Raw genomic sequence first — 15,000 nt, 5'->3', positions numbered from 1 at the left:
AACGCACTTAATGCGGCCCAATACGTTTTATAGCGATCTATACCGCCGGGCAGCCGGCCGGGCAACCGGTGGTCTGCGCGTGCACGCGTAACGCGACGCGACAGTTCGAACCCGGGCGTAGGCGGCACCCAACGGGTCGCGACGTCCTACTAGAGAGAGTGCACGCCGACGATGTCGGACATACCGCAGCGGACGCGTGACACGGAACCGAGGTCCCGGCCATCGCGATCCACACGGAAGCCAACGTCGCTGACGATGAATCTCCCCATTCGATCTTTTGGGTTTCTCAGGTTTTACCCTGAACGGTTTACGTACTCTTGAACTCTCTCTTCAAAGTTCTTTTCAACTTTCCTCACGGTACTTGTTCGCTATCGGTCTCGTGGTATATTTAGCTTAGATGGAGTTTACCCAACTTAGAGCTGCACTCTCAAGCAACCGACTCTAGGAGAGGTCTCCACGGCGGTCCGGTCACTACGGGCCTGGAACCCTCTACGGGTATGGCCCATTCAAGATGGGACTTGGACGCGGTCCGACGCGCGGGGAGAATTGGACCCTCCGAACACCACATTTCCCGGCGGCAGAACCGCGGGATTCGGTGCTGGGCTCATTCCTGTTCGCTCGCCGCTACTAAGGAAATCTTGTTAGTTTTCTTTCCTCCGCTTAAGTAATATGCTTAAATTCAGCGGGTAGTCTCGCTGCTCTGAGGTGTCGTTATATACGAGTATAATATATATGAAAATATTATATTCTCTTCTTTTTTTTTTTCGAACGAACACGTGCAAAGTCAGCGAGAGCTTGATACACGAGAGCAACAGATCTCGTCGTCCGCCCACGCCAACACAAAATAATATGCGGTGCGCGCAAGAGCTCCGGGACTCGAACGGACGTCATCTCGCGCCTTTATAATACGCGTTCGAGTGCTTCGTGCTTTGCACATACGCACGCAAGCCGATGTGCGTCCTGCGTGCGCCGTCGTCGCTGCGTTCAAAAGAAAAACACATTATTTCGAACGACGCCGCAAACAAAGCGCGTTATCACTCGTTAAGTGAAACGCGGATCGGTCTGTCGGATAGATCGAGACCCCAGCTGCAAAGAGTAGCAGCAGTAGCGGTGAACGCGCGCTCTTCAGGTAAGCAAAGGAGATTCAATTTGCCTCGAGAATCCGAGTATTATCGGAGTGGAGCAGAATAACATCGAGTGAGCGCGCGATCTGCCGCTGAAGGATAATGAGAGAGCGAAAGCACACATACATGTACACAAGCGCTTGTACAGGCATTGCGCTTTGTCGGAAAAAGCAATGCGCGTGAAGGAAATTAGAAAATTGTATTACGGTTAGAAAAGCAATGCGTGGAGCGACTTAGACTTTTCGAGCCTGAGAGAAAGTAAATGCGTGGGGCGACTTAGACTTTTCGAGCCTCCGAGAGAAAGCAATGCGTGGGCGACTTAGACTTTTCGAGCCTGAGAGAAAGCAATGCGTGGGGCGACTTAGACTTTTCGAGCCTCCGAGAAAGCAATGTGTGGGGCGACTTAGACTTTTCTGAGCCTCCGAGAGAAAGCAATGCGTGTGGAGCGACTTAGACTTTTCGAGCCTCCGAGAAAGCAATGCGTGGGGCGACTTAGACTTTTTCGAGCCTCCGAGAGAAAGCAACGCGTGTGGGGCGACTTAGACTTTATCGAGCCTCCGAGAGAAAGCAATGCGTGTGGGGCGACTTAGACTTTTCGAGCCTCCGAGAGAAAGCAATGCGTGGGCGACTTAGACTTTTCGAGCCTCCGAGAGAAAGCAATGCGCGGGGCGATTCTAGATCTTTCGAGCCTCCGAGAGAAAGCAATGCGTGGGCGACTTAGACTTTTCGAGCCCGAGAGAAAGCAATGCGGGGCGACTTAGACTTTTCGAGTCTCCGAGAGAAAGCAATGCGTGGGCGACTTAGACTTTTCGAGCCTCCGAGAGAAAGCAATGTGTGGGGCGCGACTTAGACTTTTCGAGCCTGAGAGAAAGCAATGCGGGGCGACTTAGTAGATTTTCGGAGCCTCCGAGAGAAAGCAATGCGTGTGGGCGACTTAGACTTTTTCTTGAGCCTGAGAGAAAGCAATGCGTGGGGCGACTTAGACTTTTCGAGCCTCCGAGAGAAAGCAATGCGTGGGCGACTTAGACTTTTCTGACCTGAGAGAAAGCAATGCGTGTGGGCGACTTAGACTTTTCGAGCTTCCGAGAGAAAGCAATGCGTGTGGGGCGACTTAGACTTTTGAGCCTGAGAGAAAGCAATGCGTGTGGGGCGACTTAGACTTTTTCGAGCCTCCGAATACTTCCATTTCCGAGTTCAACATTGCCCGGTCATCATCACTGATCGCATACTCATTCTCGGTGCTCTCGCACATTACCATTGACGTCGTACTCATTGACGCTCGCACTTCACTACTGGATCTCGCAATACCATTCGTTCTCGCACATCACTCATTGACGCTCGCATATCACTCATTGACGTGCTCGCATCATCATTTCGCACATTGCTTCATTCGTGCTCGCAATATCACCATTCGTGCTCGCACATCACTCATTGACGCTCGCACATCACCTATCTGTGCTCGGACATCACTCATTGACGCTCGCATATTACTTCATTCTTGCTCGCACATCACTCATTCGTTCTCGTATCATCACTCATTGACGCTCGCACATCACCATTGACGCTCGCGTATCACTCATTCGTGTTCGCAATATCATTTCATAGACGCTCGCACATCATTGACGCTCGCGTATCATTATCCGTGCTCGCAATATCACTCATTCGTGCTCGCACATTACTCATTGACGCTCGCATATTACTCATTGACGCTCGCACATCACTCATTCGTGCTCTCGCACATCACCATTTGAGCTCGCACATTGCCCATTCGTGCTCGCACATCACTCATCTGTGCTCGCATATCTCTCTATTCTTATATAAAATCTACATTATAACTGTCACTATCTACGACGAAATGTGATCACGTCAGGCGCGAAATATTATTACATAGGGATCGGTGCGAACGGCGGGGAGCAGAAAAATGATTAAATCAGTAAACTGAAACGTTTAGCTATCTATACGAAGATTGCTCGTATGCATTAACGAGATTCCCACTGTCCCTATCTACCATCTTCCGAACGGAAGAGCCCTGAGGGTCGCATTTCGCCAGGGCAGTTGGGTGAACCCTGAGATTTCGGTATACCATTCGTGCTCGCACATCACCATTTGAGCTCGCATTGCTCCTCATTCGTGCTCGCAATATCACTATTCGTGCTCGCATCACTCATTGACGCTCGCACACATCACTCATTTGTGCTCGCGTACTTATTCGTGCTCGCACATCACTCATTCGTGCTCGCACATTACTCATTGACGCCTCGCACATCACTCATTGACTCTCGCGTATCACTCATTCGTGTTCGCACATCACTCATAGACGCTCGCACATCACTCATTGACGCTCGCATATTACTTCCATTCGTGTCAGTATCACTCATTGACGCTCGTACATCACTCATTTGTTGGTGTATCACTCATTCGTGCTCGCATTATCACTTCATTCGTGCTCGCACATTACTCATTGACGCTCGCATTATTTCATTGACGCTCGCACATCACTCATTGATACCGCACATCACTTTCATTGACGTCGCAATATCACTCATTTGTGCTCGCATTACTGCTCATCTGTGCTCACGCACATCACTCATTTGATTTCGCATTATTGTTTCATCTGTGCTCGCACATCACTCATTCGTGCTCGCACATTGCTCATTCTTGCTCGCACATCACTCATTTGTGCTCGCGTATTTTCATTCGTGCTCGCACATTACCATTGACGCTCGCACATCACTCATTGACGCTCGCACACGCCCATTGATCGCTCGTGACATACCATATTCAGCTCGCACATCACTCATTCGTTCTCGCATTATCACTCATTGACGCTCGCACATCACTCATTGACGCTCGCGTATCACTCCATTCGTGTTCGCACATCACTCATAGACGCTCGCACATCACTCATTGATCGCTCGCGTATCACCATTCGTGCTCGCACATCATCTTCAACGTGCTCGCACATTACTCATTGACGCTCGCATAATACTCATTGACGCCTCGCACATCACTCATCTGTGCTCGCATTATCACCCATTTGAGCTCGCACATTGCCTATTCGTGCTCGCACATCACTCCATTCGTGCTCTCGCATATCTCTATTCTTGCTATATAAATCTACATTATAACTGTCACTATCTACGACGAAATGTGATCACGTCAGGCGAAATATTATTACATAGGATCGGTGCGAACGGCGGGAGCAGAAAATGATTAAATCAGTAAACTGGAAACGGTTTAGCTATTCATACGAAGATTGCTCGCATGCATTAACGAGATTCCCACTGTCCCTATCTACCATCTTCCGAACGGAAGAGCCCCGAGGTGGTCGCATTTGCCAGGGCAGTTGGGTGAACCCTGAGATTTCGGTATACCCATTCGTGCTCGCACATCATTCATTTGAGCTCGCACATTGCCTAATTCGTGCTCGCACATCATTTTCATTCGTGCTCGCACATCACCATTGACGCTCGCACATCACTCATTTGTGCTCAAGTGTATCACCCATTCGTGCTCGCAATATCATTCATCTTCGTGCTCGCACATTACTCATTGACGCCTGCACATCACTCATTGACTCTCGCGTATCACTCATCTCGTGTTCGCACATCACCATATAGACGCTCGCACATCACCATTGACGCTCGCATATTACCTATCTGTGCTCGCATCACTATTGACGCTTCCCCTGCACATCACTCATTTGTGCTCGCGTATCACCTATTCGTGCTCGCACATCACTTTCATTCGTACGTACAATACCTATTGACGCTCGCATATTATTTCCATTGACGCTCGCACATCACTCCATTGACGCTCGCACATCACTTCCTCCATTGACGCCTCGCACATCACTCATTTGTGCCGCATTACTGCTCATTCGTACCGCACATCACTACCTGGAGTCGCACATTGTTCGACTGTGCTCGCATCACTATCTGTGCTCGCACATTGTGCCCATTCTTGCTCGCACATCACTCATTTGTGCTCGCGTATCACCCATTCGTGCTCGCACATTACTCATTGACGCTCGCACATCACTCATTGACGCTCGCACATTACTCATTGACGTCGCTCGCATATTACTCATTCGTGCTCGCACACATCACTCATTCGTGCTCGCACATTACTCATTGACGCTCGCATATTACTTCAAGCTGACGCTCGCACATCACTCATTGACGCTCGCATTATCACCCATTTGTGCTCGCACATCACTCATTGACGCTCGCACATCACTCTCATTGACGCTCGCACATTGCTCATTCTTGCTCGCACATTAGCCATCTTGCTCGCACATCACCACCGTGCTCGCATTACTCATTGACGCTCGCATATTACCCATTCGTGCTCGCACATCACCCACCCGTGCTCGCACATCATCTCCATTCGTGCCGCACATTACTCATTGACGTCAGTATTACTCATTCGTGCTCGCACATCACCATTCGTGCTCGCACAATCACCTACTGACGCCTCGCACATCACTCCACACCGACGCCGCACATCACTCATTCCGTGTTTCGCACACAGCCATTGACGCTCGCACATCACTATCTTCGTGCTCGCACATCACTCATTGACGCTCGCACATCACCATTGACGCTCGCACAGCACTCATTCGTGCTCGCACATTGCTCATCGGCGTGTTCACTTCTGTCAGATGTTTGGCATTGCAGTCCCGGGAAGGCAGGACACGAGTTTTGCGGGTTTTCCCATGTTTAATGCGCTTAAGTTCATACGGCGCCGACTTCCGTGCGGCGATTCGGTATAAGAAAGGCTCGAGCGTCTACGGACATCGAGCCTTTATAATGAAATATTGTTATTCACAGCATTACCGCGGGTCGGTGTCTTTGACCGAATGGCTCCTTTAAGCGGTGCGCGCCTCTAGGCGTTAACAGATCGTTACTCTACTTGAGATTACGATAACTACTGAGCATCGACTCACTCCATTCCGAGCGAGAATACCAGCGCGTTATTTCAATGCAAGGCGACTTATTTCGTTGACTACGACGACTTGACTAATGTCTAACGTCGGGTGTGACTCTTCTTTACAAGAGAGACCGTTTGAACTTGAACGATAATACTTCCGCGGTCTCGCTACGTTAATTCATTACGGGCAGACGTAGCGGTAACATGACTCGCGCGCGCTTAGGTGCGCTTGCGAGGTGATTTTGAATGCGAAAATGTGCCCAAAGTGTCGCGTGTGTGACTTTCGTTCGTTCGTGCGGCGGGTTGGTCTACACGCGCGATACTTTTGTGCCTGACGACTGATCGTAAACGGAGTGTGTCGTCGGTCTTCCTTAGCGTTGATCGGCGTTCGACACGACCGCGTGCGTGAGTCGCTCGTGTCACACACGAGTTTCGTGCGCGCAACTTTGTTGCGTTGTTACGACGAAGCCCCTGGGTTGATCCTGCCAGTAGTCATATGTTTGTCTCAGCATTCGCTTTCATGCATGCCCCAGTGCATGCCGAATTAAGGTGAAACCGCGAATGGCTCATTAAATCAGTTATGGTTCCTAGATCGTACCCACATTTACTTGATAACTGTGGTAATTAGAGCTAATACATGCAAAACCAGAGTTCCGGACCAGAGATGGAAGCGAACGCTTTTATTAGATCAAAACCAATCGGTGGCGGGTTCGCTCGTCCACCGTTTACCTTTGGCAGAGACTCTGAATCCAGTGCCGATCGCACGGTCTCGCACCGGCGCGAGACACGGTTAACATCTTCAAATGTCTTTATCAACCGTCGACATTGGTGGTCTGCGCCTACCATGGTTGTAACGGGTAACGGGGAATCAGGGTTCATCCCGGAGAGGGAGCCTGAGAAACGGCTACCACATCCAAGGAAGGCAGCAGGCGCGCAAATTACCCACTCCCCGGCACGGGGAGGTAGTGACGAAAAATAACGATACGGACTCATCCGAGGCCCTGTAATCGGAATGAGTGCCAATTTTAAATCCTTTAACGAGGATCCATTGAGGGCAAGTCTGGTGCCAGCAGCCGCGTAATTCCAGCTCCAATAGCGTATATTAAAGTTGTTGCGGTTAAAAGTCGTAGTTGAATCTGTAAAAGCTAATGCTGTCGGTTCATCGCTCGCGATGTTTAACTGACATGATTGTGGGACGTCCTACTGGTGGACTTAGCCCGTAAGTATGGTCCAGCTATCCCATCGCGGTGCTCTTTACCGAGTGTCGAGGTGGTCGGTACGTTTACTTTGAACAAATTAGGAGTTCAAAGCAGGCTATGTTCGCCTGGAATACCGTGCATGGAATAAATGGAATAGGACCTCGGTTCTATTTTGTTGGTTTCGGAACCCCGAGGTAAATGATTAATAGGGACAGATGTAAAGTACTGCATTGCGACGTTAGAGGTGAAATTCTTGGATCGTCAAAAGATTTGGACAGAAGGAAAGCATTTTGCCAAAAATGTTTCATTAATCAAGAACGAAAGTTAGAGGTCTGAAGGCGATCGATACCGCCCTAGTTCTAACCATAAACGATGCCACAGCTAGCGATCCGCCGAAGTTCCTCCGATGACTCGGCGGGCAGCTTCCGGGAAACCAAAGCTTTGGGTTCCGGGGAAGTATGGTTGCAAAGCTGAAACTAAAGGAATTGACGAAGGGCACCAATTAGAGTGCGGGAGCCTGGTATTTAATTTGACTCAACACGGGAAACCACCAGGCCCGACACCGAAGATTGACAGATTGATAGCTCTTCTTGATTCGGTGGGTGGTGGTGCATGGCCGTTCTTATTGGTATGGATTTGTCTGGTTAATTCCGATAACGAACGAGACTCTTAGCCTGCTAAATAGGCGTACCTTTCTATATCTCTCGGAAGGCCCCTGGCTTCGGTCGGTGGTTTTTACTACCGACGTACAAACAAATCTTCTTAGGGACAGGCGGCGTTCCACGAGATTGAGCAACAAATGTATTCAGGTGATGCCCTTTAGATGTTCTTGGGCCGCACGCGCGCTACACTGAAGGAATCAGCGTTCTCCCGACCGAAAGGTCTGGGTAACCCAAGAACCTCCTTCGTGCTAGGGATTGGGGCTTGCAATTATTCCCATGAACGAGGAATCTTTCAGTAAGCGCGAGTCATAAGCTCGGTAAGTTGATTACGTCCCTGCCCTCTTTGTACACACCCGCCCGTCGTTACTACCGATTGAATGATTTTAGTGAGGTCTTCGGACTGCGCAGCGGCACGTAATTCTACGTTGCCGATTGTGCTGGAAGATGACCAAACTTGATCATTTAGAGGAAGTAAAAGTCGTAACAAGGTTTCCGTAGGTGAACCTGCGGAAGGATCATTAACGTTAGCGCTTGAAAACACGCAACGTATTGACAATAAAAACACACAAAAACATGTATTTTTATTTTAAGATACATGTAAATTTTGTTCGAAAGCGCATTTTGCCGAGAGCAGTTGTGCTGCGTAAAAGCGCTCGCAAGGTGGTTTCTCTTCTGCTTTGTTTATCTTCTTTCTCACTCACGAGAAATAAGTAGCGCCGGCAGGCGGCCCTTCAGCCGTAGCCGTCGTCGCGGATTGCCTGCACCGGGATGCACTGGCAGACGCGTGCTGGAGCATCTCTTGCTGTTTAGTTACGGGCGATGGACAATCAATTGCAAACACGCGTAATGAAAGACGTGAAAGAAAATCCTGTGTGAGAGATAGATAAAATTATAAACAGGAGAATCGAACGAAAATTAATAGAGAGACACACACCGCGCGCGCAAGCTTTTTATAAAGCGGTGTCAGCAGTTCTCCGGCGCGGAGCTTCGCAGTTGGCAACTCTTGATACCCGCTTTCGCGGAGGGGCTATAGGTTTTTAAATGAATTTTCGCTCGTTTAGTCGAAGCACTGCGTCGTTCGGCAAGTAACGCCGAACTCGCGCGCTTGCGTGCGAGTAAGGCTCGACGGAGCCTCGAGTTCGTCACCCCCTCAGTAGTTCGGGATTTCGGATCCGCCTGTCAAGGATTCTTTAAATAAAAACAAGTTTGACTCTGTTGAAATTTTATTTATTTCATCGGGGTAAAATTTTACAATTGATTCCTGAACGGTGGATCACTTCTGGCTCGTATCGATGAAGAACGCAGCTAATTGCGCGTCAACTTGTAACTGCAGGACACATGAACATCGACATTGAACGCACATTGCGGTCCCCGGATACGATTCCCGACCACGCCTGGCTGAGGGTCGTTCAACAAACAAAACCAGACCGCTTGTTGGCGCGAGTCTCTTTCTCTCCTTTCAAGCGATAGCCCGAGCGTTCGTTCGCCGCGCGCGCTTCACCTTTAACGAGTGATACCGCTTGGTTTGCGGCGTCGCCCGAAATAATGGTGTTTTTCTTTGAACGCAGTTATGATTTGGCGCACGCAGACGCACATCGTGCTTATGCGCGGCGTGCAAAGCACGAAGCACTCGAACGCGTATATAAGGCGCGAGAGGATGTCCGTCGAGTCCTGAGCTCTTGCGCGCACCGCAATATTATTTTGTGGTGTTGCGTCATGGACCGACGAGATCTGCTGCTCTCGTGTATCAAGCCTCGCTGACTTTGCACGTGTTCGTCTCGCATAAAAGAAAAGAGAGATATATAATATTTTCATATATTATATACTCGTATATAACGACGACCTCAGAGCAGGCGAGACTACCCGCTGAATTTAAGCATATTAATAAGCGAGGAAAAGAAACTAACAAGGATTTCCTTAGTAGCGGCGAGCGAACAGGAATGAGCCTAGCACTGAATCCTGCGGTTCTGCTGCCGGAAATGTGGTGTTCGGGAGGGTCCACCTCCCCGCGGCGTCGACCGCGTCCAAGTCCATCTTGAATGGGGCCACTTACCCGTAGAGGGTGCCAGGCCCGTAGTGACCGGGACGCGCCGTGGGAGGACCTCCTTAGAGTCGGGTTGCTTGAGAGCGCAGCCTCTGTTGGTGGTAAACTCCATCTAAGGCTAAATATGTGACCACGAGGACCGATAGCGAAATAAGTACCGTGAGGGAAAGTTGAAAGAACTTTGAAGAGAGAGTTCAAGAGTACGCGAACCGTTCAGGGTAAACCTGAGAACCCAAAAGATCGAATAGCAGATTCATCGTCAGCGACGTTGGCTTCCGTGTGGATCGCGATGGCCGGACCTCGGTTCCGTGTCACGCGTCTGCTGCGGTATAAGTCCGACATCGTCGGCGCACTTCTCCTCTAGTAGGGACGTCGCGACCTGTTGGGTGCCGGGCCTACGGTCTGGTTGGTCGACTGTCGCGTCGCGTTTACGCGTGCATCAGCGGCAGACCACTGGTTGCCCATTACGCCCGGCGGTATAGATCGCTATAAAACGGTATTGGGCCGCATTGCGTTCTACTCGTCGGCAGGCCTGTCCTGCCTGGATTTCCATGGACCTAGTGCCGCTGCCGGGCGCTTCTGGCGTGGCCGTTAGTCAACGATGTCCCCGGACTGGCTCTACATCTGAACGGATTTAATAATCGGCGACGCTACTGCTTTGGGTACTTTCAGGACCCGTCTTGAAACACGGACCAAGGAGTCTAACATGCGCGGTCATTGACTTGTTGCCTAAAGGCGCAATGAAAGTGAAGGTCGGCCCCAGTCGTCCACCGAGGGAGGATGGCCTGCGTTACGATGCGGCCTGCACTCCTGGGCGTCCGTGCTCATTGTGAGCAGAGGCGCAATTCCAGAGCGTACACGTTGGGACCCGGAAAGATGGTGAACCATGCCTGGTCAGGACGAAGTCAGGGGAACCGATGAGGTCCGTAGCGATTCTTGACGTGCAACCGATCGCTCTGGAATCCGTATAGGGGCGAAGACTAATCGAACCATCTAGTAGCTGGTTCCTCCGAAGTTTCCCTCAGGATAGCTGGCACTCGCTTGAGCGAGTCTCATCTGGTAAAGGAATGATTAGAGGGGCCTTGGGGCCGAAACGACCTCAACCTATTCAAACTTTAAATGGGTATCTCAGCTTGCTTTGAACGTTGAAGCCACGAGATTATTGCAATGGATCAGGAGTGCCATGGGCCAATTTTGGTAAGCAGAACTGGCGGGGCTGTGGGATGAACCAAACGCCGAGTTAAGGCGCTCTTAAGTCGACGCTTATGGATACCGCGAAAGGCGTTGGTTGCTTAAGACAGCAGGACGGTGGCCATGGAAGTCGGAATCCGCTAAGGAGTGTGTAACAACTCACCTGCCGAAGCAACTAGCCCTGAAAATGGATGGTGCCAGCGTCGCGCCTATACTCGGCCGTCAGAGGCAGTGGGCGGCGAGCAGCGATGCTCGTCGTCATGAAGCCCCTGACGAGTAGGGAGGGTCGCGGCGGTGTGCGCAGAAGGGTCTGGCGAGCCTGCCTGGAGCCGCCGTCGGTGCAGATCTTGGTGGTAGTAGCAAATACTCCAAAGAGGCCCTGAGGACTGATCGGAGTAAGGGTTTCGTGTGAACAGCCGCTGCAATAATGAGTCAGCCGATCCTAAGCCCTAGAGAAATCCTATGTCGAGGAATGGTGTATGTTTCTAAAGTATTTTGACTAAAGTGCACACCCGTCGGGCGAAAGGGAATCCGGTTCACCTGGAACCCGCGCGGAACCGCATACCCGGGCCCTCAAGAGGTGTTCGTCGGGTAACCTAAAGTGACCTGGAGACGCCGTCGGGAGATCCGGGAAGAGTTTTTCTGTATAAGCGTTCGAGTTCCCTGGAACCTCTAGCAGGCAAGATCTGCACCGACGGCGGCTCCAGGCAGGCTTCACGCCCAGACCCTTCTGCGCAACACCGCCGCGACCCTCCTACTCGTCAGGGCTTCATGACGACGAGCATCGCTGCTCGCCGCCCCACTTGCCTCTGACGGCCGAGTATAGGCGCGACGCTTCAGCGCCATCCATTTTCAGGGCTAGTTGCTTCGGCAGGTGAGTTGTTACACACTCCTTAGCGGATTCCGACTTCCATGGCCACCGTCCTGCTGTCTTAAGCAACCAACGCCTTTCATGGTATCCCATAAGCGTCGACTTAGGCGCCTTAACTCGGCGTTTGGTTCATCCCACAGCGCCAGTTCTGCTTACCAAAATTGGCCCACTTGGCACTCTGATCCATTGCAATAATCTCGTGGCTTCAACGTTCAAGCAAGCCAGAGATCTCACCCATTTTAAAGTTTGAGAATAGGTTGAGGTCGTTTCGGCCCAAGGCCTCTAATCATTCGCTTTACCAGATGAGACTCGCTCAAGCGAGTGCCAGCTATCCTGAGGGAAACTTCGGAGGGAACCAGCTACTAGATGGTTCGATTAGTCTTTCGCCCCTATACCCAGTTCCGACGATCGATTTGCACGTCAGAATCGCTACGGACCTCATCAGGGGTTTCCCCTGACTTCGTTCCTGACCAGGCATAGTTCACCATCTTTCGGGTCCCAACGTGTACGCTCTGGTGCGCCTCTGCTCGCAATGAGCACGAGACGCCCCGGGAGTGCGGGCTCGCATCGTAACGCGAGCCATCCTCCCTCGGTCGACGCTAGGGCCGACCTTCACTTTCATTGCGCCTTTAGGCTTAACAAGTCCCAATGACTCGCGCACATGTTAGACTCCTTGGTCCGTGTTTCAAGACGGGTCCTGAAAGTACCCAAAGCAGTAGCGTCGCCGACCGGTAAATCCGTTCGAATGTAAGAGCCAGTCCGAGGACATCGTTGACTAACGGCCACGCCAAGCGCCCGGCAACGGCACTAGGTCCGTAAATCCGAGCGAGACGAGCCTGCCGACGAGCCAGAACGCACTTAATGCGGCCCAATACCGTTTTATAGCGATCTATACCGCCGGGCAGCCGGCCGGGCAACCGGTGGTCTGCCGCGTGCACGCGTAAACGCGACGCGACAGTCGACCAACCGGCCGTAGGCCGGCACCCAACGGGTCGCGACGTCCTACTAGAGGAGAAGTGCACGCCGACGATGTCGGACATACCGCAGCGGACGCGTGACACGGAACCGAGGTCCCGGCCATCGCGATCCACACGGAAGCCAACGTCGCTGACGCGATGAATCTCCCCATTCGATCTTTTGGGTTTCTCAGGTTTACCCCTGAACGGTTTCACGTACTCTTGAACTCTCTCTTCAAAGTTCTTTTCAACTTTCCTCACGGTACTTGTTCGCTATCGGTCTCGTGGTCATATTTAGCCTTAGATGGAGTTTACCACCAACTTAGAGCTGCACTCTCAAGCAACCCGACTCTAAGGAGAGGTCCTCCCACGGCGCGTCCCGGTCACTACGGCCTGGCACCCTCTACGGGTAAGTGGCCCCATTCAAGATGGACTTGGACGCGGTCCGACGCCGCGGGGAGAATTGGACCCTCCCGAACACCACATTTCCCGGCGGCAGAACCGCGGGATTCGGTGCTGGGCTCATTCCTGTTCGCTCGCCGCTACTAAGGAAATCCTTGTTAGTTTCTTTTCCTCCGCTTAGTAATATGCTTAAATTCAGCGGGTAGTCTCGCCTGCTCTGAGGTCGTCGTTATATACGAGTATATAATATATGAAAAATATTATATATCTCTCTTTTTTCTTTTATGCGAACGAACACGTGCAAAAGTCAGCGAGAGCTTGATACACGAGAGCAACAGATCTCGTCGGTCCGCCCGGCGCAACACCACAAAATAATATTGCGGTGCGCGCAAGAGCTCCGGGACTCGACGGACGTCACTCTCGCGCCTTATATACGCGTTCGAGTGCTTCGTGCTTTGCACATACGCACGCAAGCACGATGTGCGTCTGCGTGCGCCGTCGTCGCTGCGTTCAAAAGAAAAACACCATTATTTCGAACGACGCCGCAAACAAAGCGCGTTATCACTCGTTAAAGTGAAACGCGCCTCGGCGACGAACGCTCAGGCTATCGCTTGAAAGAGAGAGAAAAGACTCAGCACCAACAAGCAGTCTGGTTTTGTTTGTTGAACGACCCTCAGCCAGGCGTGGTCCGGGAATCGTATCCGAGGACCGCAATGTGCGTTCGAAATGTCGATGTTCATGTGTCCTGCAGTTCACAAGTTGACGCGCAATTAGCTGCGTTCTTCATCGACCCACGAGCCAAGTGATCCACCGTTCAGGGTAATCAATTGTAAAATTTTTACCCCGATGAAATAATAAAATTTCAACGAGTCAAACTTGTTTTTTGTTAGAAATCCTTGACGAGCCGGGATCCGAAAATCCCGAACTACACAGGGGGTGACGAAACTCGAGGCTCCGTCGGCCTTACTCGCACGCAAGCGCGCGAGTTCGGCGTTGCGCCGGAGCGACGCGGTGCTTCGACTAAACGGGCGAAAAATTCATTTAAAAACCTAGCCCCTCCCGCGAAAAGCGGGAGGTATCAAAGGTTGCCAACTGCGAAGCTCCGCGCCGGAGAACTGCTGACACCGCTTTTATAAAAGCTTGCGCGCGCGGTGTGTTGTGTGTCTCTCTATTAATTTTCGTTCGATTCTCCCTGTTATAATTTTATCTATCTCTCACACAAGTTTTTCTTTCACGTCTTTCGTACGCGTGTTTGCAATTGATTGTCCATCGCCCGTAACTAAACAGCTTAAAGAGATGCTCCAGCACGCGTCTGCCAGTGCATCCCGATGCGACAATCCACGCGACGACGGCTACGGCCTGAAGGGCCGCCTGCCGGCGCTACTTATTTCTCGTGAGTGAGAAAGAAAGATAAACAAAGCAGAGAAAGAGAAACCACCTTGCGGCACTTTTACGCAGCACAACTGCTCTCGGCAAAAAATACGCTTTCGAACAAAATTTACATGTATCTTAAAATAAAAATACATGTTTTTGTGTGTTTGTGTGTCAATACGTTGCGTGTTTCAAGCGCTAACGTTAATGATCCTTCCGCAGGTTCACCTACGGAAACCTTGTTACGA

General features: G+C 51.1%; 3 non-coding genes across 3 annotated transcripts in view; all 3 read right to left on the bottom strand.

Moving 5' to 3' along the window:
• Window positions 1-709, bottom strand: part of LOC116418148 — a 3,890-nt gene extending 3,181 nt beyond the window's left edge. The window contains exon 1 of the ribosomal RNA XR_004228245.1: window positions 1-709. This exon is cut by the window's left edge and continues 3,181 nt beyond it. This is a non-coding gene — a ribosomal RNA (large subunit ribosomal RNA).
• Window positions 710-14,048: 13,339 nt separating this feature from the next.
• On the bottom strand, window positions 14,049-14,203 carry LOC116418130. Its single transcript, XR_004228228.1, has one exon. It is a non-coding gene; the product is annotated as a 5.8S ribosomal RNA (ribosomal RNA).
• A 754-nt stretch (window positions 14,204-14,957) lies between these two features.
• LOC116418141 overlaps window positions 14,958-15,000 on the bottom strand; it is a 1,914-nt gene continuing 1,871 nt past the window's right edge. The window contains exon 1 of the ribosomal RNA XR_004228239.1: window positions 14,958-15,000. This exon is cut by the window's right edge and continues 1,871 nt beyond it. This is a non-coding gene — a ribosomal RNA (small subunit ribosomal RNA).

This window comes from Nasonia vitripennis, unplaced genomic scaffold (genome assembly GCF_009193385.2).
Source record: "Nasonia vitripennis strain AsymCx unplaced genomic scaffold, Nvit_psr_1.1 unplaced0063, whole genome shotgun sequence".
NCBI classification, from domain to species: domain Eukaryota; kingdom Metazoa; phylum Arthropoda; class Insecta; order Hymenoptera; family Pteromalidae; genus Nasonia; species Nasonia vitripennis.
Note: the sequence above shows the minus strand (reverse complement) of the source record. Positions and strands in the feature narration are given on the sequence as shown.